This window comes from Ornithorhynchus anatinus, chromosome 18 (genome assembly GCF_004115215.2).
Source record: "Ornithorhynchus anatinus isolate Pmale09 chromosome 18, mOrnAna1.pri.v4, whole genome shotgun sequence".
Lineage (NCBI taxonomy): Eukaryota > Metazoa > Chordata > Mammalia > Monotremata > Ornithorhynchidae > Ornithorhynchus > Ornithorhynchus anatinus.
In genome coordinates, this window is record NC_041745.1 from 22,608,695 (window position 1) to 22,628,912 (window position 20,218).

At 42.3% G+C, this 20,218-nt stretch overlaps 1 protein-coding gene across 4 annotated transcripts in view; it reads right to left on the reverse strand.

Annotated features, from left to right (window-relative positions):
- The window catches only part of CTNNA2 (catenin alpha 2), a 1,145,386-nt gene that overhangs the window by 531,071 nt on the left and 594,097 nt on the right, over positions 1 to 20,218 (reverse strand). The window lies entirely within an intron of this gene.

Genomic DNA, 20,218 nt, shown 5'->3' on the forward strand with positions numbered 1-20,218 from the left:
TAAAGCAAGACCAAAGGAACCTGGAGCCAAAACAGCCTGGCAAATATGATTCTCCCTGTAACCAGGAGCTTACCTTTACTTTCAGACTACCAAGTTCTGTTCAGTGTCTTTCTACAGGCGTCAATACATTGCCAATAGCATTGACAGAGCACCATCTATGGGCAGCTCGCTCTACCAGCCATATGGGATATACACAGAAGGAGGAAATGATCCATCTGTGCCCTGATGAAGACTACATTAGACATAGTTAACTGACATAGCATCGGGAAAAGACGAAAGATGTACCCAATAGGTACAAGTGAGTAAATCACAATAAATGAACAGAGAAACACATGAATGTTGAGGTGGCTGATGAGACCGCATGACATTAAAGTTGTGGACTGCTAATCAGGACGTCACCCCTGCTCCTCAAAAACCTCCAGTGGTTGCCCATCCACCTTGGCATCAAACAAACACTCTTCACCTTGGGCTTTAAAACACTCCACCATCTTGCCCCCTCCTTCTTCACTTCGCTCTTTCCTTCTACAACCCAGCCCACACACTTCACTCCTCTAGTGCTAGAGAATGAGATGGTGCCTCAATCTCGCCAGTCTCATTGCCAACCCCTAGCCCACATTCTACCACTGGCCTGGAATGCCCTCCCCACTCAAATCCAACAGACAATTACTCTCCCTTGCTTCAAAACCTTATTGAAGGCATATCTCCTCCAAGAGGCCTTCCCAGACTCAGCCCCACTTTTCCTCATCTCCCACTCCCTTCTGCGTCACCCTGACTTAGTCCCTTTGCTCGTCCCCGCTCCCAGCCCCACTGAACTTATGTACATATCTATAATTTTATTTATTTGTACTGATGGCTGTCTCCCCCTATTTAGACTGTAAGCTCACTGTGGGCAGGGAATTTCACTGTTTATTATTGTGCTGTACTTTCCCAAGAACTTAGTACAGTGCTCTGCACACAGTAAGCACTCAATAAATTCAACTGAATGAATGAAAAGGAATGCATCCTGAGAGAGGAGATGGCACTTTCAGGATTTTTTTATTATGATATATATAAGGTGCTCGCCATATGCCAGGCACTGTTCTAAGTGCTGGGGTAGGTACAAGTTAATCATATTGGACACAGTCCCTGTCCCATGTGGGGCTTACAGTCTTGAGCCCATTTTACAGATGAAGTAACTGAGGCACTGAGAAGTTAAGTGCTTGCCCCAGATCACACAACTGAGAGGTGGCAGAGCCAGGACCTAGGGCCTCTGACTCCCAGGCCCGTGGTCTTTCCACTAGACCTCCGTTCTCCTCTAGCCTCTAGGAGGTTAGGAAAGAGCGCATGGTTGTGTTGGGTGAAGCTGAGAGGGGTTGTGTGGGATAAAACCCAGAGAGGATAGCAATCCAGATGGGAAGGTAATGCTGACTAGTAAGTCTGAAGTAGCATTCCTTGGGTGCGGATAATACTTTGCATGGTCGGGGAACTTGGAGGCTTGAACAAACATCAAGGATATGATGGGGGGAGGCTGGGAGATGCAGGCATAAGAACGGAGACCCCTGCTAAATTTTAGAAAAAACCCACAGAAAAACAGCCCCAGACCAATGGCCCAAAAACAAAAATCGTTGGGGATGAGGCAGGTGGGGTCCCCTGTCGTTGCCAGATTTCTTCTAATATTTCCCCCTCTATTTGTTAATATGGCCTCTCTGTGGGGCAAAGACCTATCCCTATTTCTTCCTTATTGTTGCCTGATTTCCTTATGAGGTCGGTCCATTCAGCAGACAGCATGGAGAGCCAGGGAAAAGGTGAAATTGTGCAAACTGTATCGTCTCAGTAGCTGCAGCTGTTGGAGTGTTGGTGAAATAACCACCTCTCACTGTTCATTTCGTGGATCTTAATAGTCTCAATACAGTACGATTACAAGGGTGATGTATCAAACCCTTTTTGAACTATAAAAGGATTAGCCCATAAGCTGGTGAGTACTTCTTCACCAAACCCTCTGTGCGAATAATCCTGAAAACAGCTCATTTGAGCAATGCATTATTTTTGAAAAGCCTATAGTAAATAAAAGAAAAGTCACTAATCTCTCCTGCCAAAGGAGTGGGTATTTATATCATATCATGCCAAAACATTCAGGTTCCAAGACTGATTTTAAACGTATGTGATCATCTCAAGCACCACTGCCAGAAATGAGCAGAATTACTCCGAAATATGAAATCATTCAATCATTATGTGAGGGCATACTGTGTGCAGAGCACTGTACTAAGCACTTGGGAGAGTACAACGCAACAATAAATGGACACATTGCCTGCCCAAAGTGAGCATGGCATGGGTCAAATCAGACCCCATGGATTTTTTTTAGGTGATTCCAGTTAAGGAATCAATCACTCAAACAATAAATCAAAAATATTTACTGAGAGCCTATTGTGTGAAGAGTACTCAACTAAGCACTTGGGAGAATATAATGCAGTTAGTAGACATGATCCTTTCAGCAGTGTGGCTTAGTGGAAAGAGCAAGGGCTTGAAAGTCAGTGGTCATGGATTCTAATCTTGACTCCATGACTTGTCAGCTGTGTGACTTTGGACGAGTCACTTTACTTCTCTGTGCCTCAGTAACCTCATATGTAAAGTGGGGATTAAGACTGTGAGCCCCACATGGGGCAACCTTATTATCTTGTATCTACCCTAGCGTTTAGAACACTGTTGGGCACCTAGCAAGTGCTTAACAAATATCATCATCATCCTTTCCCTCAAAAAATTAAAAACCAAGCCAGGGAGACCAACTCTAAAATAAAGTTCACAGACTATAAGTACATTGTGGGCAAGGATACTGTCTACCAACTCTGCCAGTTCTGTTTCATTGTACTTTCCGAAGTGCTTAATACAGTCCTCTGCACACACAGTAAGCTCTCAGTAAATACCACTGATTGACAGGAGGAAGAGGGTAATGAGGATAGTGACTAGTGACGAGGTGCGTAAACTGCATACATAATCCTAGGCCCCTGAAGCTTCTAGTGCAATTCAATTCAGTTGTATTTATTGAGAGCTTACTGAGTGCAAAACACTGTACTAAGCTACTATGCACCTGGATACTTACACAACACCAGATAACTGTTACACAGTTTGTCCTTGTGACTCTCCAGGAATTGATTTTTGGATCTAGAAATGCATGGTGCCTATTTATTCCACAAGAACCCAACTCATCTAACAGCCCTTCCAAATCCTGCTAAATTGAGAAAAACCTCAAGAAAGCATCACACTTGATTTCCGTTTCTCCTGTGCATGCTTCCGCTTTGACTGTTTCCCTCACATGGACTATGCGTGGACTCTGTGAGCTATATAGATTTTATACCGGTGTTGAACTCTAATTTAAGCTGAGTTTAAGAATGTTGTAGGAATTAATGCAAAGTGTTACTTTCAAGTACAGCTGAATATATCTTGCATTTATTTCCATTGGATTTTAAAAAATCAGTTTTTCCCATCCCAGCTTCTCCACTTGTCAGCTGTGTGACCTTGGGCAAGTCACTTAACTTCTCTGTGCCTCAGTTACCTCATCTGTAAAATGGGGATGAAGACTGTGAGCCCCACGTGGAACAACCTGATTACCTTTTATCTACCCCAGTGCTTAGAACAGTGCTGGGCACATAGAAAAGTACTTAACAAATACCAAAATTATTATTATAGCCTATTTAATAATGACAATAAATTGTGGTATTTGTTAAATTCTTACTATGTACTAAGCACTGTAATAGATACAATCTGATTAATCACAGTCTCTCTCCCACGTGGAACTCACCACCTAAGGGTGGTAGATATTTAATCCCCATATTGCAGATGAGGAGACTGAAGTACAGAGAAGTTAGACTGGCCCAAGGTCAATCAGCTGACAAGTGGTAGAGTCAGGATTAAAACTCATATTTCATGACTTCTTGGTCTGTCCTCTTTCCACTAGGCCACACTCCTTCTCATTTAAGCCCAATGATCCTCCTTCTTCCTCCTCTACTTGATCCCACTGCATTATGAAATCATAATCAACAGCATCACTTTCATCATCAGTCACGATAACCATCATGATCATTGCAGTCATACGTATAATAATTATCATAATGATGGTATTTGTTAAGTGCTTACTATGTGCCAAGCACTGTTCTAAACACTGGGGCAGATACAAGGTAATCAGGTTGTCCCAGGTGGGGCTCACAACCCCACCTATCAGCATCACTGTCATCATCCCAACAACACACATCAAAATCACCAACTTTGATTTAGCATGACTGGTGGAACTCACACAACCCATTTTCTTCCTCTGCTCTGCGGGGAGAGTCAGGGAGGAACAAGGAGGTGTGCATTGGACCAATGATAAAAATTAGGTTTGCCTCACATTCTATATTGCGGTATTTGTTAATAATAATAATAATGTTGGTATTTGTTAAGCACTTACTATGTGCAGAGCACTGTTCTAAGTGCTGGGGGAGATACAGGGTAATCAGGTTGTCCTACATGAGGCTCACAGTCTTAATCCCCATTTTACAGATGAGGTAACTGAGGTACAGAGAAGTAATAATGTTGGTATTTGTTAAGCGCTTACTATGTGCAGAGCACTGTTCTAAGCGCTGGGGTAGACACAGGGGAATCAGGTGGTCCCACGTGGGGCTCACAGTCTTAATCCCCATTTTACTGTTGAGGTAACTGAGGCACAGAGAAGTTAAGTGACTTGCCCACAGTCACACAGCTGACAGGTGGCAGAGCCAGGATTTGAACCCATGACCTCTGGCTCCCAAGCCTGGGCTCTTTCCACTGAGCCACGCTGCTGGTTAAGCGTTTACTATGTGTCTGGCACTGTACTAAGTGTTGGGGTGAATACAAGAAAATCAGGTTGGTCACAGTCCCTGTCCCATGTGGGGCTCACAGTCTCAAACCTCATTTTACAGATGAGGTAACTGAGGCATAGAGAAGTTAAGTGACTTAGCCAAGGTCACACTGCCTACAAAGGCATTTTCAAAGGAAGGAAAATGCTTACTTGGTTGGAAGTGTGTAACTCCTTCTTGGGGACTCACAGGGGCCCAGAGGACTTCATGGGCCTCTACAAAATGAATTATATTCTTTCTTCTGGCTGACACGGCCCCCAAAATAACTGAAAGCAATTAATCCACTGCCTGAGTGAAGAGTTCCCCTCTCACCATTGTCTGGAATGGAGCTAATTAGAATTCTTATTGGGCCATGAGATAGTCTCCTAAGTGTCATGGTAGTCATTCTATCTCATAAAAGATCACCACACCTGAAGGGCACAAAAAAAAAATGAAGAGCATACTTCTACCTTGCCATAAACAGACCTATTGTCAATTGAATGTTCAAGCCACTTCCACCACTGTCCGAGTTCTCAAAAATAGGTCAGTGGTCTGTACAGAATTGATCATATTCTGCCTCTCTAGTTTCACCAGGGATTTGACTCAAGAAAGAGGATGACAGAAAGATAATTTCTGCCCTTACATCTTCAGCATCAAAAACACAGAACATATCTCACAGAGGGAATGGTACATAAGGCCCTAGCTTGGTTCAGCTGGAAAAGGGCTGTTGGTGGTGGTGGTCAGGGTTGAGGAAGAGCAGGAGAGTGAGACTGGTAAGTATGGACATGGTACAGGCTAAGGATATATCTATATCAATCACTCATTCAACAGTCATTACTGAGCACTTTATAAAGAGTTTGGGAGAGTATAATACAGTACATAGACACAATCTCTGCCCTCAGGAAGATTACAATGTAGTGGGGAGGCAGGTACCGAAATAATTTACTGGTTGGGAGAAGCAACAGAGTATAAGGATACGGACATAAAGGCTGTGTGTATTGGGTGGTGGGGAGTGGGGAATATCAAATGCTTAAGGGGTAATGAAGTATATAGGAGACAGAGGAAGGAGGTAGAATAGTGTGAGAAGATGAGAGGTTAGTCCTGGAAGGCTTCCTGCAGGAGATATGATTTTATTAGGACTTTGAAGATAAAGAGAGTGGTGGTCTGTCAGACAGACTAAATCTATCTAGTTTCCATACTTTTCAAGGCTCCATCAACCTTAACTCCTCCTAAAAATAAGAGGTATTTTTGAGATTTACTCCAGCAGAATGGAGTAAACTTTTTTTAATGGAAGAGTTTTTTCTCATCAGTATAAGTTTCTAAAGAAAGACATGAATAATGTTTATAAATCGCAACTCACTGTCACCCAATTGATGAGAGGGCCCAACCGCTGCAAAAAACACACACAAAAAAATGTATTTTACATTTAAATTCATTAGTTTATGAGCTGTCTCAAATTGACAGTTTTATGTCCCAATCCTCTCCCATAATTTATGTAAAGTGTACCATAAAATGGAACAGGGAAGCATCTCTTGTGAAAACACCAAACACAAATTGCTAACTAAAAGCACAGCTGAAGACTATTTGTTGTGGGTCATATAACTGGGAATATAGTTTTTATTAAGGTGAAATTCTTTTAAGCATTTGATACTCACACAGCAGTGACTCTCCAACATTTAAAATATTAATGTGCTGTTTTTATCACTGCTCTCTTTTAACTACATTTTTCTGTGAGTGTATTACATACATAAAATGTCGTATGTATCCACATTAAGTGGATTTTTGATTTATCTTGCTATTTTTAGCATGCAGACATTTCTTTCTGTTAGCACATTTTCCCAACAGTTTCTATCACAGCTTGGTTTTTGTACTGTAGTGCTAAAGATTTTAATTGCAGGATGATTTGTTATAAACTACACTTTAGAAATTCTTAGAAATTGAGGCTTGGTTTGCTTGAAAAGCACGGAAGTGTATTTAGATCAGAGAGATCATTCAGGAGAATGCTTTCTTCCCCTTATTTTTAATGGTATTTATTAAGTGCTAATTATGTGCCAGGGACTATACTATTCTCTGGGATAGATATGAGCTAATTAAGTTGGACACAGTCCATGTCCCACATGGGGTTCACAGTCTTAATCCCAATTTTACAGATGAGGAAACTGAGGCACAGAGAAGTTAAGTGACTTGCCCAAGATCACATAGAAGACAAGTGGCAGAGACAGGATTAGAACACAGGTCCTTCTGGCTCCCAAGCCTGTGATCTGAGGATTTCCCAATGTTAACCCTCTGCCTGGAGCTCTGCATTTTCTCCATCCCATATTCCACCCTAATCTCTTCCCTCTGCCCTCTTCTTCCGGAAACGGGCTCTGGAACATTCTGGTCTTTGCTTCCAGCCCAATCACCCGCCCTCAGCTGGGCAGCTTCCCTAGAAGACAAACTCCAAGGGTGGGATGGGAGATTGCAGTATTAACTCAGTGAAGAGGTGATGGGTCTCACTCTTTCAGAAGTCCATAGCGGGGAATTTAGAATTCAAATCTGTCCTTTACGGGGGGGGGGGGGGGTCCCATTAATCTTGAGGCCATTATGCCATTTCAGCACCAGAAAAAGAGAACCAATCTTTAACAGCAGCAGCAGGATTAGAACAGGATCTTTGGAGCATATGGATGAAGCACAAACCCCTGCCCTTGAGTTACTTGTGTGTTTTATTTTCCTAAATTTCAAAGAGGGATGAGAATCCCTGCCCCTCAATTAACCAATCAATCAATCAATCAGTGGTACTCAGTGAGCACTTATAGTGTACAGGGCACTGTACTAAGCACTTAGGAGAGTACCACAGAGTTGGGAGTCCCTCCTCCCTTTGCAAGACTATTGTAAAAAACATGAGTTAGACATAGAAATACTTTAGCAGATGAATGTGCTGAATGTGTTGTTACTGTTGTTGTCTTTTGGCCGGTCACGGTTCGATGTCAATAGTAATTGTTCTCTTTCATCTCACACCCACATGGGATAAATCCATGATGAGGACAGACCAGAAAGCCAATTTTTAATACAGAGTTTTAAAATAGGCAGGAGTCTTCTCTGGGGGAACTTGGGTACCTTTGGAAATTACATTAATTACCTCAAGTCATATAAGTTTTCCATTTAGTGGTTTTATGTGGTAGCCACTTTAAAGCACTAAATCACTTTACCCCTTCCTACCTCACCTCACTATTCTCCTGCTAAAATCTAGCCCACACACTTCACTCCTCTAATGCTAACCTTCTCACTGCGCCTCGATCTTGTCTATCACACCACCAACCCCTTGCCCACAACCTGCTTCTGGCCTGGAACACCCTCCCTCTTCCTATCCAACAGACGGATACTCTCCCTAACTTCAAACCTTATTGAAGGCATATCTCCTCAAGAGGCCTTCCCTGAGTGAGCTCTCATTTCATCTTCTCCCACTTCCTTCTGCATCACCCACGCATTTGGATTTGCTCCCTTTATTCACCCTTCCTTCAGCACCATGGCACTTAGGTGCATATCTGTAATTCATTTATTTATACTCACATCTGCCTCCTCCTCTTGAAGTCTTTGTGGGCAAGGAACGTGTCTATCAACTCTACTGCATTATGTATACTCTCCCAAGTGTTTAATACAGTGTTCTAGACACAGTAATTGCTCAATAAATGAAATTGATTGCTTTCTTCAGTACTAAATGGCCCTCTCTTATCCCAACCTTATCATAATTTCTTAGTGTGGATCACTGAGGGTCAGCTGCAATGTCTTGTAGATATAAATTGGCATGTGTTTACAAAGTGGAGGGAAAATTCAGTTGACTACAGAGTAAGTCGAGTTTCTGGTTAGAATTTCCAGATGGCTAACATTTTATACCTTGTGTAAATACACTTTGTTGTAGATGCAAGAATGAAAGTGTAACTATGTTTGTGGTATATTTGCAATCAGTGGTAATTACTGAGTAAGCACTCACTATGTGCAGAGCACTTTACTAAGCACTTGGGAGAGTACAAAATAACAATGTAACAGACACATTTCCTACCCACAATGAGCTTAGAGTCTTAGGGAGAGACAGACATTAATATAAACAAATTATGGATATGTACGTAAGTGCTGTGGGGCTCAGGGTTGGGGTGAATAAAGGGAGCGAGTCAGGGTAATGCAGAGGGAGTGGAAAAAGAGAAAATGAGGACTTAGGGAAGCCCTCTTGGAGAGATGTGCCTTCAATAAGGCTTTGAAGGAGGGGAGAGTAACTGTCTGTCAGATTTGAGGAAGAAGGGCATTCCCAGTTAGAGGTAGGATGTGGGCAAGGGGCTGACAGTGAGATGAGTGAGATCAAGGCATAGTGAGTAGGTTGGCATTAGAGGACCAAAGTGTGTGGGTTGATTTGTAGTAGGAGAGTGGTGAGGTAGGAAGGGGCAGCGTGCCTGAGTGCTTCAAAGCCTATGGTAAGGAGTTTCTGTTTGATTTGCAGATGGATGAGAAAGAACTGGAGTTTCTTGAAGAGTGGGGAAACTTGGACTGAATGTTTTTGTAGAAAAATCATCTGGGCAGCATAGTGAAGTATGGACTGGAGTGGGGAGAGAAGGAGGCAGGGAGATCAACAAGGAGGCAGATACAGCAATCAAGGAGGCATAGGATAAGTGTTTGCATTAACATGGTAGCAGTTTGGATGGAGAGGAAAAGGGAGATTTTAATGATGTGAAGGTTGAACTAACGGGATTTAATGATAGTTTGAATATGTGGGTTGAAGGAGAGAGACGAGTCAAAGACAACACTGAGGTTACAGACTTGTGGGACAGGAAGGACGGTGGTGCTGTCTAGAGAGATGGGAAAATCAGGGGGCGGTCAGGGTTTGGGTGGGAAGATAGAGTTCTGTTTTGACATCTTGAAGTTTGAGGTGATGGCAGGACATCCAATTAGAGATGTTTTGAAGGCAGGAGGAAATGTGAGACTGCTGGAGATGTAGATGTGGGTACCATCCATATAGAGGTGGCAGTTGAAGCCAAGGGAGTGAACGAGTTCTCCAAGTGGGTGTAAGACAATTCGCTCAAGAAGTTTGGAGAGGAATGGCAGGAGGGAGATGGGTGAAATTTCTCCTTGAAATTCAGGATTGTATTTACCAGGCTATCCATCAGGCAAACCACTCCAAAGGCCTGACACAGTGATTTCTGTGCTGCTCTTTTCTATTCTCTGTTCCAGTCAAGGATTAAAATTCTTCAGGCTAACAGGCAGTTTCAAAACATGGAACTGTAACTACTCAGACTCAGTCTAAGAGGTCTTCTAATAATATTTTCCTTAAGACCTCTAACCCATAACCAGATGTGCTGGGTGGGCTGTGCCAAAGCCAAGCAAATTCCCCTGTTCTTTTACAAACAACTATGAGGATGAGCATGGCCTAGTGGAAAGAGCATAGGCGTGGAAGGCAGAGGACCTAGCTTCTAATCCCAGCTCCAACACTTATGTGCTGTCACCGAGACCCCCAATCAATGGTCAATCAATGGTATTCATTGGGCACTTACTGTGTGCTGAGCACTCCATCAAACCCTTGGAAGAGTTTAGCACAATAGAATTGGTAGACATGTTCCCTTCCCACAGTGAGCTGGCACTCAGCACAAGCAGCTTCCAAATTCGATGGTATTTATTGGCACTAACTGGGTGTACAGCACTGAAATAAGCTCTTGAGAGAACACAGTATAACGAAGTTGGTAGAGGAGAATCCTGCCTTGGAGGAGCATATAGTCTCATGGAATGGACACAACACTCAAACATAAATTACATAAGCACAGTGGGAATATTCATTCTACATCCCATTTGGATTATTGAGTCAGAAACATTATTATATTTGCTGTGTTCAAGGGGAGCTAGCTATCCAGAAAATTAAAAAAAGGCACAAGGAGTGTACACTTAACTTCAACTGAAAAAAATCCCAATCATAAAAAATCCATCCCTATTTCTGGGCTTTTTATCAAAATTCAGGGTCCAACTTTCAGCAATACAGAGAATCAGCAAATGTTTGAGCTTCACTGTCATTCATCCACTTTCTTTTCTAATGAATGTCAGGCTTTTAACAGCTTTTCTACTTACATCATGCAAAACGGCAAAATGACTTTTGTGATAGGACAAATGTCTTTTCTAATGTTTCAGGCCATGATGATTTGTCAGAGTTTGACAACATGTAACGAGGCACGATCTGTTCATTTCTTCAAACCTCTTGTTCCTCAAGGACTTGATTGCAAAGAATGTTCTTTGTTCAGTCTTAGTACTTAATTAGCACAGTTGGATTTTAGGACTAAAACACATATTGCAAACTGTTGCTCCCATTGGTTTGCTATTGGCTTTCTGAAAAATCCAGGATAAGTTAGAAAAAATTATCCGATTCTCTTAAAGGATCCATTCGAGCTGTTGGTAACGTCTTTGGTTATTCCTTATCATTGATTCTGTGTGGGTCGAGTGAAAAGAGAACTGTTTGTTTGTTGTTCACAGATGTGAAGACTGTCACTGTAGAAACTTTTTCAGTAAAATAGCCCAAACCACTCCTATTGGTGCCTCCAAATCTACGTTGGGACTACATGCAATGTTTTTAGTAAACGACCAACCAGACATCTAATAATGTGTGGGTGACACTATATGACTACATATATATAAATATATATATATATATATATATATATATATAAAGATGAGACAGTATTTCTATTGCATGATATACTTTGGCATCTACTACACCACACCTGAGAATGCAAACATTGCAGAGGAGAGCAGGATATGAGGAGTGGTGTTGAGAATTTTTTAACAGGAAGATATTTGGTAAATGCTGACATGAAGCAGAGAAATGACAAGCTAGAAGGTATCTGCTTTCTAAAGTCCCGAATTACTGGAATAAAGAAGAACATTAAGCACATTCAAGCTTTAAGACATGTTTGCACCCTTTTGCTATTGTAATGCTCCTAGGATTTTCACCTTTCCCTATCCCTCACTGATTTTTCTACTATAAGCATGCTCACTTTGCATCTCTATCACTAACCAACTCACTATAATTCAGTCTTGTCTACCTCACTGCAGACACCTGATCCAAGCCCTGACTGTTTACTGGAACTCTCTTCCCCTTCATTTCTATCACTCTCCCCTCCTTCAAAGCCTTATTAAAATCACATTTCCTCCAAGATGCCTTCCCCAGTTAAAGCCCTCATTTCCCCTACTCCGTCTCCCTTCTGTAACTCCTTTGCACTTGTATTATTATTACTATTATCAATAATAATATAGTATACTTGTTATGCACTTACTATGTGTCAAGCACTGTTCTAAACATAGGTAGATACAAGTTAAATCAGGTCAGACACAGTTCCTGACCCATATGGGGCTCCCACTCTAAATCTAAGGATTTGTTTTGTACCCTGTATTTACCCCACCCTCAGTCCCTCAGCACTTATGTCTTGTCTGGTTTACACTGTCATGTCATCTCTGACCCATACCGATGCCAAGAACAGATCTCTCCCCCAGCTCGCCACTCTCCATCTGCAATCTTTCTGGTAGTGTATCCATAGCATTTTCTTGGTAAAAATATGGAGGTGGTTTAACATTGCTGCCTTCCATGCAGTAAACTTGAGTCTCCACCCTCAACTCTCTTCCATGCAGCTGCTGTCCTGCACGAGTGAATTTTGACTTTTACCAGATTGCCTTCCATTTGCTCTTCACTGCCCAAGCTAGGGATGGGATGGATATGCCTCTGCTTGACTCTCCCCTCCTTTAGGCGAGACTGGTAAAGTACTGGAAACTCTTCAAGTACAATCCTGAGAGGGCCATTACTTATGTACATAGCCATAATTTATCTTAATGTCTATCCTCCCCACCCCCCAGACTGTAATTTCCTTGTGGGCGGGGTACATGTCTATCAATTCTCTGCACATAGTGCTCTGCACATAGTAAGTGCTCAATAAATACAATTGAATGAATGATTGAATGAATGAACTCTGTTATATTGTACTCTCCCAAGGGCTTAGTACAATGCTCTGCACAAAGTAAGCAGTCAATCAATGAGTCAGTCAACTACAATTACTGAGCACTTACTGTGTGCAGAGCACTGTACTTAGGGCTTAAGAGACTACAACAATATAATAACACATTCTCTGCCCACACAGAGTTTACAGGCTACAGGTGGAGACAGACATTCAAATAAATTACAAATATGTATATAAATGCTGAGTGGGGTGAATAAATAGTATAAATCTTTAGACTTAGTCTGGGAGCCCCAGGTGGGTCAGGGACTGTGTCCGACTTGATTAACTTGTATCTACCCCGTATTTAAAACAGTGCTTGACACATAGTAAGTGCATAACAAATATAACATACTATTATTAATACCGCTGATTAACTCTCATTCCTCATAGATGTGAATGTCCATGGCTTCCATCCTTGATCATCTTCTGCTCATAAATTCCACCTGCCCAGTGTCAGTTCTGAGAATCAACTTCCTCCCTCACAATCTTCATCTTACTCCCTCTGCCCAAGAGGGATAGACCCACCCAATAAGGTCCAGCTTTATGCGATACTGTGCAGTTGTTAGCTGGTTTGTCCAGTACCTGGCACAACTTTGATACACAACAATTTAGGGACTGGGATTTTTATTTGAAGCCCCCGTCTTTCCCCCCTATTAGCTTCTGTGACCAAATCCCACATCTTCAAAGTAATGACCAAATTCATAGAAATCTCAGAGGGAGACCCAAAGGGCCTGGAACAAATGGAAAGCTCAAGAGGCCCCAGAGAAATCCTCTAGGTTCGGGTGGCCTCAGATAACCTTCTGCACAATGGAGCATATGTTGTGAATTGTTCTCCTGTAGTCCTAACACATGTGATGCCACTGGGATTTGGCCAGGATCAGTGAGGGTAGGCAGTGGCCATCCTGGTGTAGATTCCTTCAGGCACAGGGATTAACCTTTTGCTTCAACTCCTCACATCTTGCTCTCGCCCACTTAGTCTTCCTTGTCAATGCCCCTTCTAGCTCTGTAGGATCATTTCATAGCCTGCAGATTTGACCTGTCTCCTCATCATCCCTATTACTGGAAATAAGCTTAAGTGATTTCCTGTGGAAAACAATACTGTAAAACTGGCTGCACAACTGAGTAATGAATTACATTCTAATGGGCTTCTTCATGACATGGAAAAGCTGTTAAGGAAAATATAATGAATGAATGAATGGTGCAAAAAGAGTCCTAAAGGGGGCAGAAGATAGATCTATCCACAGAAATGTCAATGGATGTTAAATAACTTATGCAAACACATTCTCCCTCTTCATCACACCAAGACTATATGTTCTGTCATCCATTTCACTTGATTCTGCCCCTATTTTTAAATTGCCAATGGGCATATACAAAGCACATCTTAAAATAAACTCTTCTGCCAGCAATTGCCAGGATTCTATTTCTACTCTGATTTTTCTGCCTCTCAGATTACAAACGAACCCTTGCTGGCACTAATTTAAAGAGCAATTAGTCAAATGTATTCAAACCAAATGAAATTGATGCATCCCGAATTGTCAATATCCTGCAACTACAACCGAGATAATCGGCTCTATCTTCACCACAAACTTGCCATATTATATTTCTATCTGCAGCATTTAACCCCGGTGAATATTGAAGAGCTTTTCTCGACGTGTATTTGCTTGTCAATTTACTGCAGTTCCAGTCTCTCATGAAGAGCGCAATCAATTCTAACAAAACTTTATAGAAGCATTTGGCTGACACCCAGGATTATATAGATTTGTATTTGACCTTGGCCTTCACCATCTTCTGAAGATGCACAGCTATTTTTTTCCCGTTAATAAAGTTTGAAGTCCAGGCTGCACATCTCAGCGCTTCACAGCATCACTGCCTAAATGGGGGTTTTGAGGAGATTAACAAAATTCTGCTGGTTTAGTGACTACTGGATTGTTCCAAAAGCACTCTAACTGATCACAATCAAATTCAAGTCTCAGTTGTGAGCTATATATTGTCCACAACTCAATTTTCTTCTACAGCATTGTCCACTTGGTTATTTTATTATTTTAGGGCCAATAGGATGTATCATCATTCTGACAAGCAGGTGGATCTTGCCAACTGAAGCTGGATCTCAGCTAATTGACCGGCTCTGCCGCTTGTCAGCTGTGTGACTGTGGGCAAGTCACTTCAATTCTCTGTGCCTCAGTTCCCTCATCTGAAAATGGGGATTAACTGTGAGCCTCATGTGGGACAACCTGATTACCCTGTTATCTACCACAGTGCTTAGAACAGTGCTCTGCACATAGTAAGCATTTAACAAATACCAACATTATTATTATTATTCTAAAACTTAACCCAACCTCTTTGTCAGCCGTGTTCAAAGGATTACCAGCACCATCTGTTAATGGTGGGAATCTTTGGTGGACTCTCATCAGATTAAATAGAAAGCGTTTTTTTTTCTTTTCCCATCCCTGCATTTGGAGGGAACTAACTCACCATTCTCACTGAATTAATACCATCCCTCAATGCTTCGATCTCAACTTTCATATGGGAAACTGAGATTGGTCTGGTGAGATGTCAAATAAACAGATGATGTTCAGAGAAACAGAAGCACATTCTCAAAGATTGTCTCTCAGCCAAGTAACCCATCAGCAATTTTGATTCCTTTTGCTGCTCGTCATTGTTTTTACAAGATCTGGTAACTCCACCTTTAAAGAGGGTTAGTCCAAGAGCATGTAAACAATGTTCATCTTTTTGAGGTGGTAAGGGATCACCAGAATAGGGAGAGGGAAAGAGTGAGAGTAGAAATGTTGAGAAGGCAAAATCAACTTCTTTTGGAATTCGAGTTCAACCTACTAATCCAGTGGAAGAATCAAGAATGAAGAAAGTTTCTAAGTTTTCTTCTTTCCTATCTTTGGCTTACTTAATAGAAATATTAAATATTTGAGCTGTGTCCTCACTGTGCTAGACCTTTAGTGGAGAAGAGGTTAGCCAACACTCTTATTGCATGTTTCTGAAGTAAGGATAAGATATGCCTTCTATTCTTATAGAGTCTGTAGTCCAGTGAAAGAGATTGGTGACTTAGCCCTGTTCCCAAATCAATCAATCAATGGTATCTATTGAGCACTTACTTTGCGCAGAGCACTGTACAAAGAACTTGGAACAGTACAAGACAGTTGGTAGACCCAATCCCTGCCCACCAGAAGCTTAAAGCCTAGAAGGGAAGATGGACACTAAAATAAAATACAGATATGTACATAAAGTGCTACAGGGCTGAGGGAAAGGTGAATATCAAGTGCTTAGAGGGCATAGATCCCAGTCCATAGGCAACACAGATGGGAGAGGTAGTAGGGGAAAGACATTTTCAGCTCTGCCAAACAAGGGAGCCTTTTAACACTCAAGTGTGATGTCACAAAATAAACAGAGGGTAGAGTTATGTGAGTAGAGTTGTGTTCCCTAAGCAGTTTAATACTCACCCCAGTCCCACAGCACTTATGTAAGTATTCTCATACTCTATTTCCCCTAACCCTAATCTATTTTAATGTCTGTCTTCCCCTGTGAACTGTAAACTCCTAGTGGATAGAGATCATACCTACCAACTCTGTTATGTCATATTCTCCCAAGCACCTAATACAGTAATAATAATAATGTTAATGTTGGTATTTGTTAAGCGCTTACTATGTGCCAAGCACTGTTCTAAGTGCTGGGGTAGATACAAGGTAATCTGGTTGTCCCACATAGGGCTCACAGTCTTCATCCCCATTTTACAGATGAGGTACCTGAGGCACAGAGAAGTTAAGTGACTTGCCCAAGGTCACACAGCTGACAAACAGTGGAGCCGGATTAGAACCCATGACTTCTGACTCCTAAGCCACACTGCTTCTCTCAACTACTCTGCCCACAGTAAGCTCTCAATCAATACCTTTGATTGATTGACCGATTTGTTGGTCAGGACAAACCAGGAGGTAATTGCGGAGTCGAACATCCCCCAGTAGTCAGGTTGCTCACACCTCTAGGGGTGGAGGTTTGTGGGGACAATCTGGTATATCCCACATCAAATCCAGTTCAGAGGCCCAGCATCAATTTGAGCCTAAAATCTGAACCCAAGCCACCCCTCCAGATCCAGTCCAGGCTCCAGCTGAGCTTGTCCTGAGCAGCTCACACAGTAATAGCCCTTGCCAAAGTTTTGGACCAAACTGTCATTGTTCACTTTCCGCTTTTCTGACCTTCAGGTTAAATGGGGACTGAACCATCATTACTGGTCCCTACTGAATTAATTAAGACCAAGTTTTGGCAATCACCATTGCTTCAGGATGAAAGAGGAATACTTTACACAAAACAATCAAAGCCTTCTCTAGTGAATAGGCTGACAGGTACTCAAAACATGTTGAAGAGATCTATCTGTAAAAATGGCATATGAATATTAGAGCCCTTGAAAGCATTTGAAAATGTCTAGATAAATTGGCTTCCCAGCTGAATCAGTCATTTCGAGGTTTAATTCTCCTGAGACCCAAAAACCTCTAAAAAAAAGTTTCTGGGATTATTATTTTGCACCCGGCTCAAGACCAACCAAGGTTTGCCAAACATCTTTGGTGCCAGGTATGGACTGGGTATTGAATTGGTGCGTGAGTGGATAGTGGAATCACTGTCCTGGATTTTGAAGAGTTAACAATCCAGTTGAGACAAGACAAGCAAATATACAGAGCCAGCAAATAGTCACTTTATCTGATAGACCCAGAAAAATCTTTAATCCAAATCATTCCATGGTTTACAGGTTATAGGGAAGGCAAAGTTGTATGGGTATCCAAAAGAGAAATTGCAAACCCATGCTCAGACTAATATTGTTGTTGTACACAGAAACATAGTAATATGTATGTACTGAAATTTATAATAACAACTGTGCTGTTTGTTATGAGCTTACAAAGTACCAAACACAGTATTAGATATAAAATGATCAAGTTGGACACAGTCCCTTTCCCACTTCGGGCTTTATAGTCTAAGGAAGAGGGAGAACCGGCATTAGGCATCATTTTTCAGATGAGGGAACTGAGATGCAGAGAAAGAATCTGCCCAAGGTCACATAACAGACAAATAGCAGATCTGCTGACTCTCAGGCCTGTGCTCTTTCCATTAGGGAAAAGAGGGAGAGGGAGGTTGGGAGAGGCCAAAAATTAAGGAGGGGAGAAAAAAAGGGAAAAGGAGGAAACATAATATTCTCATTTGTCTGGTCTCACTCTTTGTTGTACTATTTCAAGCAAAACCGTCAATTCCCTACATTGGTGCTATGGTATTTTGTCCATTTTACTAAAGGTGGTCTCTGTGTTAGAGATTCAGGAGCCTCAGCCTGGCAGTCAAGCAGCTAGGCACCTGCTGAAACTGTGTTTGGGGCCCACCTTCCTGGAGTCTCTCCCCTCCTCTACCTTTGAAGCTACCCCACACTTGCTGCAATGGCTGGCTCACCAGATAATCAGCTCTAGAAGCAACATGACCTAGTCAAAGAAACAAGGACCCAGTGCCAGAGAAGCTGGGTTCTAATCCCAGTTTCACCTCTTGCCTGTTGTGTGTCCTTGTGTAAATTGCTTAACTTCTCTGGGGCTTAGTTTCCTTATTTATAAAATGGAGATTCAATACCTTTTCTTCCTCCTATTCAGACAGTCATCAGCTTCCTCTTCTATAAAGCAAGGATTCAGAACCTGTTCTCCATCCTACTCATACTGAGACCACTCTGTGACAGGGCCTATGACCAACATGGGTATCTTATGTCTTTTTCTAGACACACAATAAGCACTTAACAAACACCACCATTATTAACTGGTGTCTCAGAACATCTCCATTTGCAAAACCATATACTGGCAGATTCTGCACAGGAGGCTGCATTAGCAACAGTGGATGGCAGCTGCCCTCTTCTATAATAACTATAATGATGGTATTTGTGAAGCGCTCACTATGTGCCAAGGAGTGTACTAAGTGCTGGCGTAGATACAAGATAATCAGGTCAGACACAGTCCTTCAACTCTCACGGGGCTCAAACTCTCACGGGCCTCACAGTCTAAGTAGGAGAGAGAACGGCATTCAATCTCCATTTTACGATGAGGAAAGTGAGGAACTGAAAAGCTGTGGCAGAGCTAGGATTAGAACCCAGGTCCTCAGACTCCCAGGCCCGTGTTCATTCCAATAGACCATGCCACTTCTTGCCCCTCCAATGATTCATGTATGTTGCCTGGAGCTGGCCTGTTTGGGGCCCCCGAGGATAGGGTTATTTTTCATTTTTCCTCTCTACCCCAATGGGATAAACCCACAGAAGGGTCCCTCCAGGTGCAAACTCCCCTAAAGGCAGGAAGAGTCCGACTCAATGGCTAATAACTAATTAATTCATTCATTTATTCATTCATTCCTAATTTTTGAGCACCTGTGGTAAGCAAAGTACTGTCCTGGGTACTTGGGTGAGAAGAACCATCTTTTTTAATGCTCTGGCTTTGACCAGTCATACCAACAGTGGCCACAATCAAGCTTAGCTGGGAAAAGAACATCCCACTCACTCTGAGCAAAAATCAGCAGTTCAAATAACATTGTGCTGGTGAGTAGACTGGACACTGAGGACACTACAAAATACCAAACAGCTGTGGACCAACCCAGAATTAACAGATAAACATTTACTTGCCTTGCATTTTGAGCACTTAACAGAGTAACAGACTGACATCACATGGAGCCTCCTGTGGAAATCCACAGAACCTAGATCTTTTCCCTTGTGGATTCGCAGGAAGCTGGAAGTGGGAAGGGTGTGTGGAAGGAGAGCTTTGACCTCCTTCCACCTCACTTCAGTACCAGAACCAGACCCAAAGAAGTGAAATGACTTGCCTAAGGTCACCCAGCTGGCAAGGAGCAGAGTGGGAATTAGTGGACCACACTGTCCCAGGCCTCTGCAATGTTCACTTCACTTCTCTCCTCCCAGCACCCAGTTAGCCCAAGAGCTGCTTCTGAATGGCAGGAGTCAGAATCTGGAACTCACAAGGAGGGAGGCTGAAGTTTTAAATGAAAAATAGTGGACTCCAGAAGTCCCACTCTTCATAACCTTCCTACTGAGTACTTAACAAGGAATGAACCAATGTTGCAAGGCTGGAGGGAAGCATTATCAAGGGTTTAGGTGGTTCGCTCTTCGGTCTAAAATCCTACTTCTCCTATTGCTATTAGAAACATTCCCTAAACCCCAATCACAATGCCTTGTCCCGTCCCCTGCCAAGCTTCCGGGTACCAGGGGACACACCATTTTGATACCCTTTTTTTTTTCACTTTTCCATCCATCAGAGAGGAGTACAAGGTTGAACAGCATTTTTTGAAAAAATCAATCGCTCCCAACTGCAGTCTAGGAACCAACTCAGATTTATTGAATGTAAGTGCTAGTAATGACTTATCAGTCTG